The 11,794-nt window shown below is 33.7% G+C and overlaps 1 pseudogene; it reads left to right on the plus strand.

Moving 5' to 3' along the window:
* Positions 1 to 10,319: 10,319 nt before the first annotated feature.
* On the plus strand, positions 10,320 to 10,734 carry LOC123813721 (annotated as a pseudogene).
* The last annotated feature ends 1,060 nt before the right edge of the window (positions 10,735 to 11,794 follow it).

An 11,794-nucleotide genomic window follows, 5' to 3' on the forward strand; every position in this document is an offset into this window, starting at 1 on the left:
ACTATAGTGCAGCCCAGCACCACGACAGCCGTGTGGGGCAGGGTTGTGTTTATATGTAAGTCCTTCCACCTAACTCCAGAATTTGTTTTTAACCATTGTTATGCTGCCTCCATGAAAAAGTATGATTCATTTTTCATAAAAAACAGACAACTAACCAGCAAATAACTTCTGACATAAAATATGTTTCGGCATGCAGTTATCAGTTATTTTTATTATAGGTGCATGTGAATTTTCTGTTGTTTTGGACTTTATGGTAGCATTTGATGAAAATAGTCAGATAAATTTATAGAAAAAAGCTAAAAAGTCTTACTTCTTTTTATATTGAGTTAATTTTTAAACCCAATCACACCAAAATTAAATTTAAAAAGTTTAGGTAGGCAATAAAGTAACTGTTATTTTGGAAAACATTTTCCCCAAAATGCTTTAAAAATTTAATTTGAATAGGTAGTACTTTGTTAACTATCAGAACCTATTCTAATGATAGATATAGTAGAAAAAGGAAGCAAAAACTACTAAGCTCAGCATAATATTGAGAAAGAAACTAAATGAGGAGTAAAAGAATTGTGACCATTGTGTATAGGAAAGGAATTTAGGAAAGAACAATCTTAAGGTAAATAAAACTTCACATTGGACTTTGTCTATTCATGAAAACATGTCATGAGAAATTATGTCTTTTTTCATAAGAAAATAGAAGAATAGAAATTCATTTATCCATTGGATAAATAGTTTGGAGTGCCAAGAACCATTGTTAAAATTTAGAAATACAAGCAAATAAGTTAGATACCACATCTGTCCTCTTTTAGAAACCATCTTTTCTGATTAACTGCAATTATTTTTTGTGGGGTTAAGAAATCTTCAGTATTCTTGGGGAAAAATCAGGATTACAAGAACATTATTTAATTCTTAGGTAGAATGTGTGCAATTTACTTGCTACAATAGGAATTTTGTGTTTCTAATTTCTTAAAGGGAGGGTACACAAAAGGGAAGAAAGAGACACTAAACACTAAGATGATTAGATTCTTATTAGTCACTTCTTAAAGTAAAATGACAACTGTAATAGGGTGATGCTATTTCCCAATCTGTTAGAGCCACAAACATCAGCAGACACTGAGAGGGTAAGAAGGCAGGAGAGAAAAGAACTAACATGCACAGTGATGATAAAGTTTTCTCTCAGAGGGCATGTACTGACCGAGCTAAATGTTTAGCGATAGATACTTTAAACACCAGTGTGAGAGACATATGGCAGAGAACTTGAGAGTGATCTGAAGTATGAAGAAATATACTTGTGAATATGATACATTTTGTTTTTTAATCAAAATATGTTGATGTCTACATGAATACTGACAAGAAAGAAGAAAATATCTTGAGGAGAGAATATCATGTCAGAGCAGCTCCATTGTAGATATTTGTAATTTCAGCTAAATTCTTCATTTTTTTCCCCTTGAAATCTCAAATCCGGAGCCAGACACATCTCTCTGCTTTCCATAGTGCTGTCACCGCCCCCAACCCCCACCCCTGTGCACCTAGCATTGCCTGCTGGCAAGTGACAGTATCTCCTAGATGAGCAGGCCAGGGCCAGTCCCAGGCAGCTCCTCTTTCAGCCTGACAGCTGCATATCCCAGGTGGTCTGACATTTGAGATGGAGGCTGTGGATAAGATTGAAGGTGTTTTAGGGGAGAAGTAGGCTGTGAATAACACCAAGACTTCATCCAGATGGAATCACTCATGAGACAACCTGAGATACTCTATTACTGTCCATATGTCTTCCAGGTCTCCAAAGGCCAGGCACCATTGATTTATTAGAAACCCACTATTTATGCTTTTTGGCTCATCTCACAACAGACTATAGTAAAGGATTTATCAGAGATGCTGCTGTTTCTGGTGGTTATTGCAATTTTATATTCTTTATATAAAGAATATTCTTTGTATTCTTTAAATAAAACAGCTTCTGTAAATATCCTATTAAACATCAGACAATAAAGTAAATATTTGGGGGTGAGATTCAGTTTATTTCCTCTAAATATACACCACCTTTTTGTAAGTGTCCTTCTGAGTGCAGCCCCATGGCAAAACCTTTTAACAGAACATACCTATTTTAGGTAAATAAATACATATGTGACTCTACAGAAATCACAATTATTAGATATAACTATGCTAACAGTACTGCTTAAACACTATTCTCCCTTGCAGATAAACCTCAGAAGAATTATTTCATTATTTTACCAGCACAAACAGTTGTTATTAGTGTGTCTTATTTATAGATGGTTCTTTGAGGGATTATAGTAATATAGCAAAATATCAGTTATTTCATCACACTGGTGAATTTAATGAACCTGAAGGTGTGTGTTATTTTAGCACTTGCTGTAGCTCCTGTGAAAACCCAGTGGTGCTAAAATCTGTAAACCTGTCATTGCTTAAGTAATAACCTTGTTAAAAGCATCTTCATTTAACTTACTTTTGCTTCTACAGGATGTAGGTTTTATTTTATCTGTGCAGAGGGAAGGTGTTTCAAACCCAAACCATTTATTGTAAATATAATTAATTGCAGTTCATTAATTTATTCTCAGTGTTATTGCTTTAATTTTAACACTTAGGTTAAATTAAATATTGTCTGGAATCCAGTACCCATTTTCAATTTTTTAGAACTCTTAATTTACATTGAATTTCTGTGGTTACAGGAGTAAATTTTAGTCTGTACCAGTGAAAATGTTCATTTTAATCTTTATGCTCCTTTATGTGAGTCACAACAGACTGTTCCCTCCTCCCGTGTGTACAATGTAGATGGGAAAAAAACAAAGTGCATTTTTGTTCATCTCCTTGGGATGGATTTGAGCTTATTCTTGGCTTTTAAAAATATGGAGAAAATTAGATATTGATGGTAGGTGTACAGAATTATCAATTGATTTCTACAAGAGCACATCTACAATTATTTTTTGAGATGTTGGCAATAAAAGTGGGAACTCCCTATTTAGAAGTATTCTTGAAAAGAGAGAGGGAAAAAGGGTGAGGGATAGACAGAGACAAAGATGGAGACAGAGACAAAGAGGATGAAAACTGTAATTTGTACAATTACAGCCTTGAAGCAAAAACAAACTTTCTATAATTACCTCGACAGGCCAACAGCAAGGTGTGTGATAAAAGCTAAATGTTATCAACCACTTTGAAATCCTTAGCTAATTGCAATAATGCAGTCAGTAAATGCTGACACATGTTACATAATCACATCTGTAACAACATTATGAAAAGTATTGGTGGCCAACCACTATTTCATTACTGAGTAAAACTAGTTAAACAGCTACTAGGCTGTTAGGTAGATTAAACAAATTAAAAAAAAATAAAATAAAATAAAAGTTATACCAGTTATGTCTTCCCCAAAAGGTATCAATAAAAATACAATCTAGAAATTGTATAATAGGCCCATCTGGCAAACACGGAAACTGTCAAGATAGTTTTCTTTCTGAATCCATTAATTTTAATACAACTTTTTTATAAGGTCATGAAACTTCTTGCTTGATTTATGTTAACGTTTTGGAAAACTGATTAGGCAATGTTGTTCATCTCTGTAAAAAACAAAACAAAACAAAAACTTTCAATTTACCTGATCCAAAAACATTGTCACTCTGATATTGATCATTTCTTCACTTCTGTAAGTATAAATGTTGATATTAAATTTGGGCTAGAGAGAGGGAAGAGAAGAAATACATCAAGAACTAAGGTAATTTCTTGGATTATCCTCAATGTTAAATATAATACTTACTAACTTTAAATGTTATGTTTTACTTAATGATTTTTGTGTTTTATATAAATATGTTTATATATTTATGTTCACATTGGACTTATAGGTCATTCAGATAATAGTATATTTAAATATGTAGTAAAAACTTGTTTTAAAATTGTACATATATAATTATTGTTATAAATATTTTTGTAATATAGCTATTTCTAAAAACATTTTAGTAATTCAGTTAATGTGTATATGCCTTGAATAAGTGACATTTTAAATCAGAATATTAAGCAACCATGTTAATTTTTGTTTGGTTGAACAGTTAGCTTTGTTTCTAAATAATAGCTGGACAAAAGATTACACAATTGTATCTTTCAGTAAGATATTCTCTAAATGTACATTAAAGCTAGAAAATTTAATGAAATTCACACTTATATCAAGGATTTTTTAATTAAATCTACTGGTTGTTGGTATCTGTGAACTCTTAAGAATAAACACCTGCAGTGTTTTATTATGTAAAAAGGTGGTTTAATTGCATCATATTTATCACAGGCAAATCAAGCCCTATTCAGAAGATAATAATGACACAGTAATTGGATCAGTAATTGGTTCAGGATGATTCAATATTGTACTAATAATCATAAATACTGCTGTCTCCTGCTTTGATACAGGGCTGACATGCTCATATAGATTGGATTTAGAGCAATAAATATTAGTGAACTAGATCTGGTATTAATGTCTAGATCCTTAGTTTGGCTATGACAGCCAGAAACAGGTACAAAACAGATGAACCACTTGAAAAACATACATTTTAAAGTATAGTATGAATTTAATCATCATACTTTATTAGCTTTTCTAAACCATCTTCAATGGTTTAGAAACCAACATCTTCAATATACACAAAAGTAGAGGGGAGTGGAAATAAAGATATTTCTTTTTTTTATAAAAAGTAACCATTTTGAGGGAGTAATATAGTTTTTACATTTGATTAAACCTAGTTACCATGGATGATGTGACATGATGACCTGGTGGGCAAAATTATTCATGTGCCAGTCATGTAATGATGGATAAGAAAATCATTCCCATTACCACACTGTGTTCAGCAGACACTTGGCGGTTAAACAGGACTATTTCTTAGCCAGTGTAGTGGCAGCCTTTCACTGAGAGCCAAAGGAGGGGGAGGTTCATTATATAGGAAACAATGATCCTTATTCACTCAACATGGAAACTTGCCTTCTAAGAGCACATTGGACAGCTCTGTGCTGGAACAAAACTGGCATATCCCCCTTTATCAATGGAACAGAAACCCAGGATCAACATGCCTGGCTTGGAATGCTGCCTACTGGTGATAGAAATGGATATATTCAGGCATTTGTTTACTTATGATAATGCCTGGAGAGGGGTGGGTGCTTACTGTCTATCCTTGCAGGAATAGGTAATGGGAGACGTAGAAAGGGGCAGCTGACAGATGGCAATAACAATGCAGTTTAACTCTAAAGTTATAAAAGTGGCAGAGACAATTGATTAGATGTGTAATGTTTACCTGGCAATGGGAGGATTTTTAAAATGTATTTTAATTAAACATAGGATGATGGTGTGCATTAAGTCTATGTACAGGACCAAAAAAATCCCATAAATTATTAAACTAATGCTTCCTGGTAAGGACCCAGACATAAAGATGGATCTCCTAAGAATAACAGAGAAGCTGATGGGACCAATGAATCTATAGATTTTGATTATCCCATTACCTATCTCTTGCCTTTGGATTTTTGTTATTTACAAATTGGGAGTTTCAAATGGAATTTACTGTCCAAAGGCCATTATGAAGACTATGAATATAATGCTTATTATATGTATTATTTACACAAATGGTCCAGGGTGAATAATGAGATTCTCTCACGTAATTTATTTCTATTCTAATTATTTGAAGAATCTTTGAAGATATGCATAAAACAGAGTGATTACTTTCTCATGGCCAAAGTCAGACAGGAAGCAGAGGGGATGAACAATGTGCTAGAAGGAAAAAGAGCCAGAAAATAAGATATCAGTGTCCTGGAAGACATTTTGAAAAACCCAATGATTCTCATCCAATGAAATGGGCTTCATTTAACCTATAGTGCTGTTCTCAATCCTCCCTCTTCATGAGAGGTATGGAAGGCACAATTTTCTCAGCATACACTCAGTTGAATCTTTCTAATGGCATCCATGTTGGCACTATTTTCCACATAGGCATGGAGGGATGTCTTCATCATTTACAGGAGTCTGGGGTTACTGCCAAAGGCAATGATCCAACTTCACAGGCAAGGGAAATAGATAATTTCAGTTCCTGAATCAGCATTGTGGCCAGTAACACCTGAGCAGTGAAAATCCCGTGGCGTCTTCCTTCAAGAGCCAGGAAATTCCATGTGTTTATGAAATCAAGTTCTCTCCTAAGCAGAGTGACTGTTTATTGTTAAGTATCCATGAAAGGAAATCTGTGGTCAAATAGCAGCCAAACAGTCAAACATTCACTGCACATCTACACCTCAGTGGCTCTAGTTCTGAACCAACTGCTCAGGAGTCAGAAGATAGCTAATTCACCTGGTGCTATATCTCCCTGAAACTCTACATCTAGTTGTGGTTCACTGGGTTAGTGACGTGAATGAAGGGAATTCACTGCACTTCATATCCCTCATTACACCTTAATTAGGACCTCAGCTAGAAATATCAGTGTTTTTACAACTGTAGCAGACATGTTTTCTTTTCTTTCTTTAATCACACATTGTAAAGCAGGTTGAAGTAGTTTATCAATGTTTTCTTCTTTTGCTTTTCTCCCAGTTGAGAATCCATGCCTAAGTAGACTAACATAAAAATAATTCTGAGGTCTTTCATTTTAATCTTCAGCGTAGTTACCAGCAGAGTAATAAATGATAATAGTAGGCATAAGATATATATTATTAAGGAGTAAGGAGTTCATAATTATTGTTTTTTGTTGAATATTGTTTTCTGTGTTTATGGGTTCTTATGTTATTTAACAGAAATGTTGCTACTGAGGCAAGTCAATTTTTTTTGTTAGTTTGTTAATTTACAAGTAGTTTTTTTTTAATTCCACATTTATTGGATCCTAGAAACCTGCCTTGAGATCACCAATTATCAATGTCCTTAACTTGGGGTTCCTGAGTAACCTCCTCTGAGAGGTGGGGGTTTATTGTTGAAAACTCTTCTGAATCTTTATAACATCTCTATCATAAATAATAAAAAAGCCAGCTTTTAGGTATCAGTATAATAATAGTCTTTATAGCAAAACTGGAAGAATGTCTCATTTTACCTATTTATAACTATTTAAATATTGACCTTTTCTTGAAACAAGGTTATAATATATTTCCAATTAAAAATAAAATACAATTAAATCATAACTTTAAAAATACACCTTTAAATACAAAAAAGACAAACAATACTAAAATTTAATCTGTCCTTTGGGGCAAGAGACAGCTTACAGGTTCTAGTCAGCCAGCTAAATGACAGTCAGAAAAGATCATGTGACTGGGGTCTAAAACTAATTAATCTCCATAAAGCTGTAAGTGAGGTAGGTAAGATGACTTGAAATCTGATTACATTACTGCATTTAAGAGGAGAAAAAGCAGCATGTATTTTTCATGTTGATTTTAACCACCTGAGCCCTTAATGACTTTTTTGTACCTTGGAAGGAAACTCATATTTCATCTATATTTTAAAAAAACTACAAAGATGCTACTGTCATTAGTATATGATTTATGCATTTGGTATAAATAATATGAAAATGAATCATGTAGGGTGTAAAGTTTTCAAAAACATTCTTTGAAAAATAGATTCACTGTAAAAGAAAACCATAAATCCTAAGAATAAAAGAAATTGACAAAGACACTTAAAGGAAATAATAATTTTACTATTCCCACCCCTACTTCCATAAAAACAAATGATTAGGTACTATATTTTGACTATTGGACATTTATGTGCCACATTTTTATTAGTTCTACAGTTAAAGTCTCATTCAAAATAATTCTGAAAATTGGTTACAATATGATATTGTCTACTGCTACCATTGAATCTGGTCACACCCGACATATGTGAACACTCAAAATGTTAGAAAGATCATTTAGAATCCCATGGAATCTTCTTGTGTACTTCACAGATAATTCTTTTTTGACTGTTTTGAACATTTAAATCAGAGAAGCTTCCAAGCAATGGTATTTTAAATGTAATTCTTTTCATCTGTAGCAGCAGAACAAGGATTATAGGATAATAATTTGGGACATTATGTCTGGAATGCCCTGAAAATAATCCTTATTAGGTTAAATAAGCCCTAAGGAGTGTATGCCCATGTGTGTGTGTGTGTGTGTGGTGGGGAGGTATGTGTATATGAGAGAGAGAGAGAGATTTGGGGAATTATTAGTAAATGTTATCAATAATAGATTATGTAAGTGACAAACTGCCTATAAAAATTTTATTTAAAAAATTAGAAGTGCCATATTTGAATAAAATACAAACCAGGGAAGTTATTGATACCAGATGGTAATCCATTGTATTCTAAACACAGAATTTGACAGGCAGGGTATATTCTCTAGTTTGTTAAATTGAAATTATAAATATTTTTATAATACTACTAATGTATATGTAAAGAGACTGAATTATGAAAATAGGGTAACTTTCATTGAGAATCTGAAAACGCTTTACATGTGAAGGACTTTTCTACTGTACTTTACAAGAATAGAGTTTTTGTGAGTTAATATATATATCTACTATTTTAGGACAAGAGTATCATTTTTCATATTGGGAAAAAGAATAAATGCTACTCAAGTTTTTCTAGTATGCAAACTTTAGAGGAATCATAAAGGGTGGGTATAATTTAAGACTCAGAAGACAAAAAAAATATCATTTGCTCCTTCGTTTTTTTTTCTCTAGTCTCTGTAAGGTGAATGTGCTTGCATGAAGATAGATTTACGCCCAGAGACACATGTATACCCAAAGTGAGAGGAGGAATAGCTGGAAAACTCCAGAGGAGTCTGAACTAGACAGAGTGGTGGAAAACCAACAGGATATTATGTCAGGAAGGAGAGCCTCTCCATCTTTTCTGACCTCTGCTTTCATACCCATCTAATGTCCTCTGTATCTCTTCCTATTATCCTCTGTCTTTCCACTTTGCCCTTTAGATACAGATTATGAAAAACATTTCCCTTGGCCTGAATAAGCATTTATGAGTGGCTATTTCCTGAGTTCAGTGAATACTTTTAGACTTTAAAAAGCACTGTAGTAATAACTTTCTGACAGGAAAGATGATATTAGTTAAAATATTATCACAATTTTTTAGCATTAAGTTATCACTGCTTAAATATCCCAGATCTATATTTCCCATGGCTGAAAATCTGAAGCACTGACAACATTTACTAATGGGTAACTGATAAATAATTGTGGTTTCAACTAAAAATAAAGATAAAAATAAAAATTATGACACTATAGAGAATCCAAAAAGAATCTTTAAAATGTTCTATATGTAAAATAAATTTTAGAAAATATGGTTAATTATTTTAAAGAATGTTTAGTAGGACATAAGGGTATACATGAGGTATAATATAAGGGTAACAGACATCCTTCTGTTGAACTCAAAATTCTAACTAGAATTCTGTTCTATTCTGTAATAGTGCAGTTTCCTGACCATTTCCACTAACTATTACAGAACAATCTTAAGAGCCTATAAACAGTCAACTCACTGCACTTACATGATTGAATAAATAAGGCTTGCCACTCAAGATTAGAAAAATGGATAGAAATGAATTTTTAAAAATTGAGATAGAGCATGCAGAGAAAATGCTGGTGTAATTCTCTACCTTTCTCTGAACTTTTTCTGTTACTTTTTCTCGCTGTTATTTTTTAAATCATTTTTCATTTTTCAATTACAGTTGTCATACAATATTATATTAGTTTTAGGTGTATACCCAGTGACTAGACAATATATAGCTTACTAAGTGATCATCTCAGTAAATCTTGTACCCATCTGACACCATACATAGTTATTAGAATATTGTTGACTGTATGCCCTATGCTGTACTTTACATCCCCATGACAATTCTGTAATTACCAATGTGTACTTCTTAATCCCTTCACATTTTTCACCCATCACCCCAACTACCCTCCCATCTGGTAACCAGCAAAATGTTCTCTGTATATATGAGTCTATTTCTGTTCTGTATTTATTTTGTTTTTTAGATTCAGTTGTTAATAGATACGTATTTATTGTCATTTATTATTCAAATTTTTATCATTTTTTCTCCTTATTAAAAAATACCCTTTATCATTTCATGTAATATTGGTTTGGAGGTAATGAACTCCTTTATGTCCTTACCATAGTTTTGCTTGGTAATTTTGGTCTTATGTCCTTGCTTTTCATCACTGAATATGTCTTGCCATTCCTTCTGGCCTGCAAAGTTTCTGTTGAGAAATCAGATGACAGTCTTATGGGAGCTCCCTTGTAGGTAACTAACTGCTTTTAAGATCCTCTCTTTTCCCCCAAAATGGAAGTGAGTGGTGGGGCTGGCTGAGGGTAAGGGTGCTGTGAGCCTGTTTGCCCAGCAAGCTAAAAATGAATACCAGAGGACTTGGATTTCAGATTAAGGACAGTATTCCAGTTACTCAACTTTCAGCAAGTGGACCTTTGGAAAGTCATGATCTTCTGTAAAAAGATTTTACTTGTGTATAAAATGAACTTTTGCCCAGCCGCCCTCTTGAATTATCAGAAAAAAATGTCCAGCTCAACCAAGATAAAATGAATTCTTCCACACTGAGAAACATCCAGGGTTTGCTCCACTAAAACTGCAAATGGAATTCAAGGCAGTGCAACAGTTTCAGCGTTTTCCATTCCTTCCAAGCTCAAACTTTTACTGGATATTTTGAGAGGTAATGACAAGACTATTGGATTTGAAGATATTCTTATTGACCCATCACAAAGTGAACTAATGGGAGAACCACACTTCATGGAAGAATATAAACTTGGTTAACTGTAATGCAGTGAGCTAATCATGGAAATGGAGGGGCTACATCTTGTCCACAGTCATCTTTTGACTATAATTGTATGTGTACAGTACAAACGAACTGACACATGAGAAAAAGAGATTCTCTCTTTGTTTTTTTGCATTTCATTTATGATATGTATTGGTGTGGGCCTCTTTGGGTTCATCTTGTTTGGGACTCTGTGCTTCCTGTATTTGTATGTCTATTTCCTTCACCAGGTTAGGAAAATTTTCTGTCATTATTTTTCCAGATAGGTATTCAACTTCTTGCTCTGTCTTTTCTTTCTTGCACTCAATGATGCAAATGCTTGAAGTTCTCCCAGAAGCTCCTTACATTATCTTAATTTTTAAAATTCTTTTCTTTTTTGATGTTCTGATTGGGCGTTTTTTTTGTTTCCTTATATTCCAAATTGCTGATTTGATACTTGAATTCATCTACTCTTCTGTTGATTCCCTCTAAATTATTCTTTATTTTAGCCTTACTGTAGCCATTTCTGACTGCCTCTTTCTATGGTTTCTATGTCCTCTTTTATGTGATGAAGTTCTTTAAGTTCATTCATTGAGCATCCTTGTAACCAGAGTTTAGAACATCTAATAGGTGTTTGTCTCCATTTTGCTTAGTTCTTTCCCTGGAGTTATGTCTTGCACTTTTATTTGGTACATGTTTTTTTTTAATCTCCTTATTTTGGCAGTGTCTGTTTTTTGTTTCTGTGTATTAGCTAGAGCTGCTACAATCCTGGGCTTGGTAGTGTGGCCTAATGTAGTAAGTGTCCCATAGTGTCCAATGGCAAAGCCTCCTCACTTACCTGAGCAGAGCATTCTAGATTCATCGCTCATGTGGGCTATATATACCCTCCTATTATAGTGCAGCCTTGATTCCTGTTTGCATGCCAATGAGAGAGATTTATCTGCAGGTTGATTGGCTGCAATGACTGGCTTTGACCACCATGGAGGATCAGCTATGTATGTGCTTACCACATAGGCAGGACTTACTTCAGCAGGGCTCTGACGCCCACTGAGTCTTCCCCTTAAGTTTGTCATTTATAGA

Source organism: Phyllostomus hastatus, unplaced genomic scaffold (assembly GCF_019186645.2).
Source record: "Phyllostomus hastatus isolate PE091 unplaced genomic scaffold, TTU_PhHast_1.1 phas_contig_1, whole genome shotgun sequence".
NCBI classification, from domain to species: domain Eukaryota; kingdom Metazoa; phylum Chordata; class Mammalia; order Chiroptera; family Phyllostomidae; genus Phyllostomus; species Phyllostomus hastatus.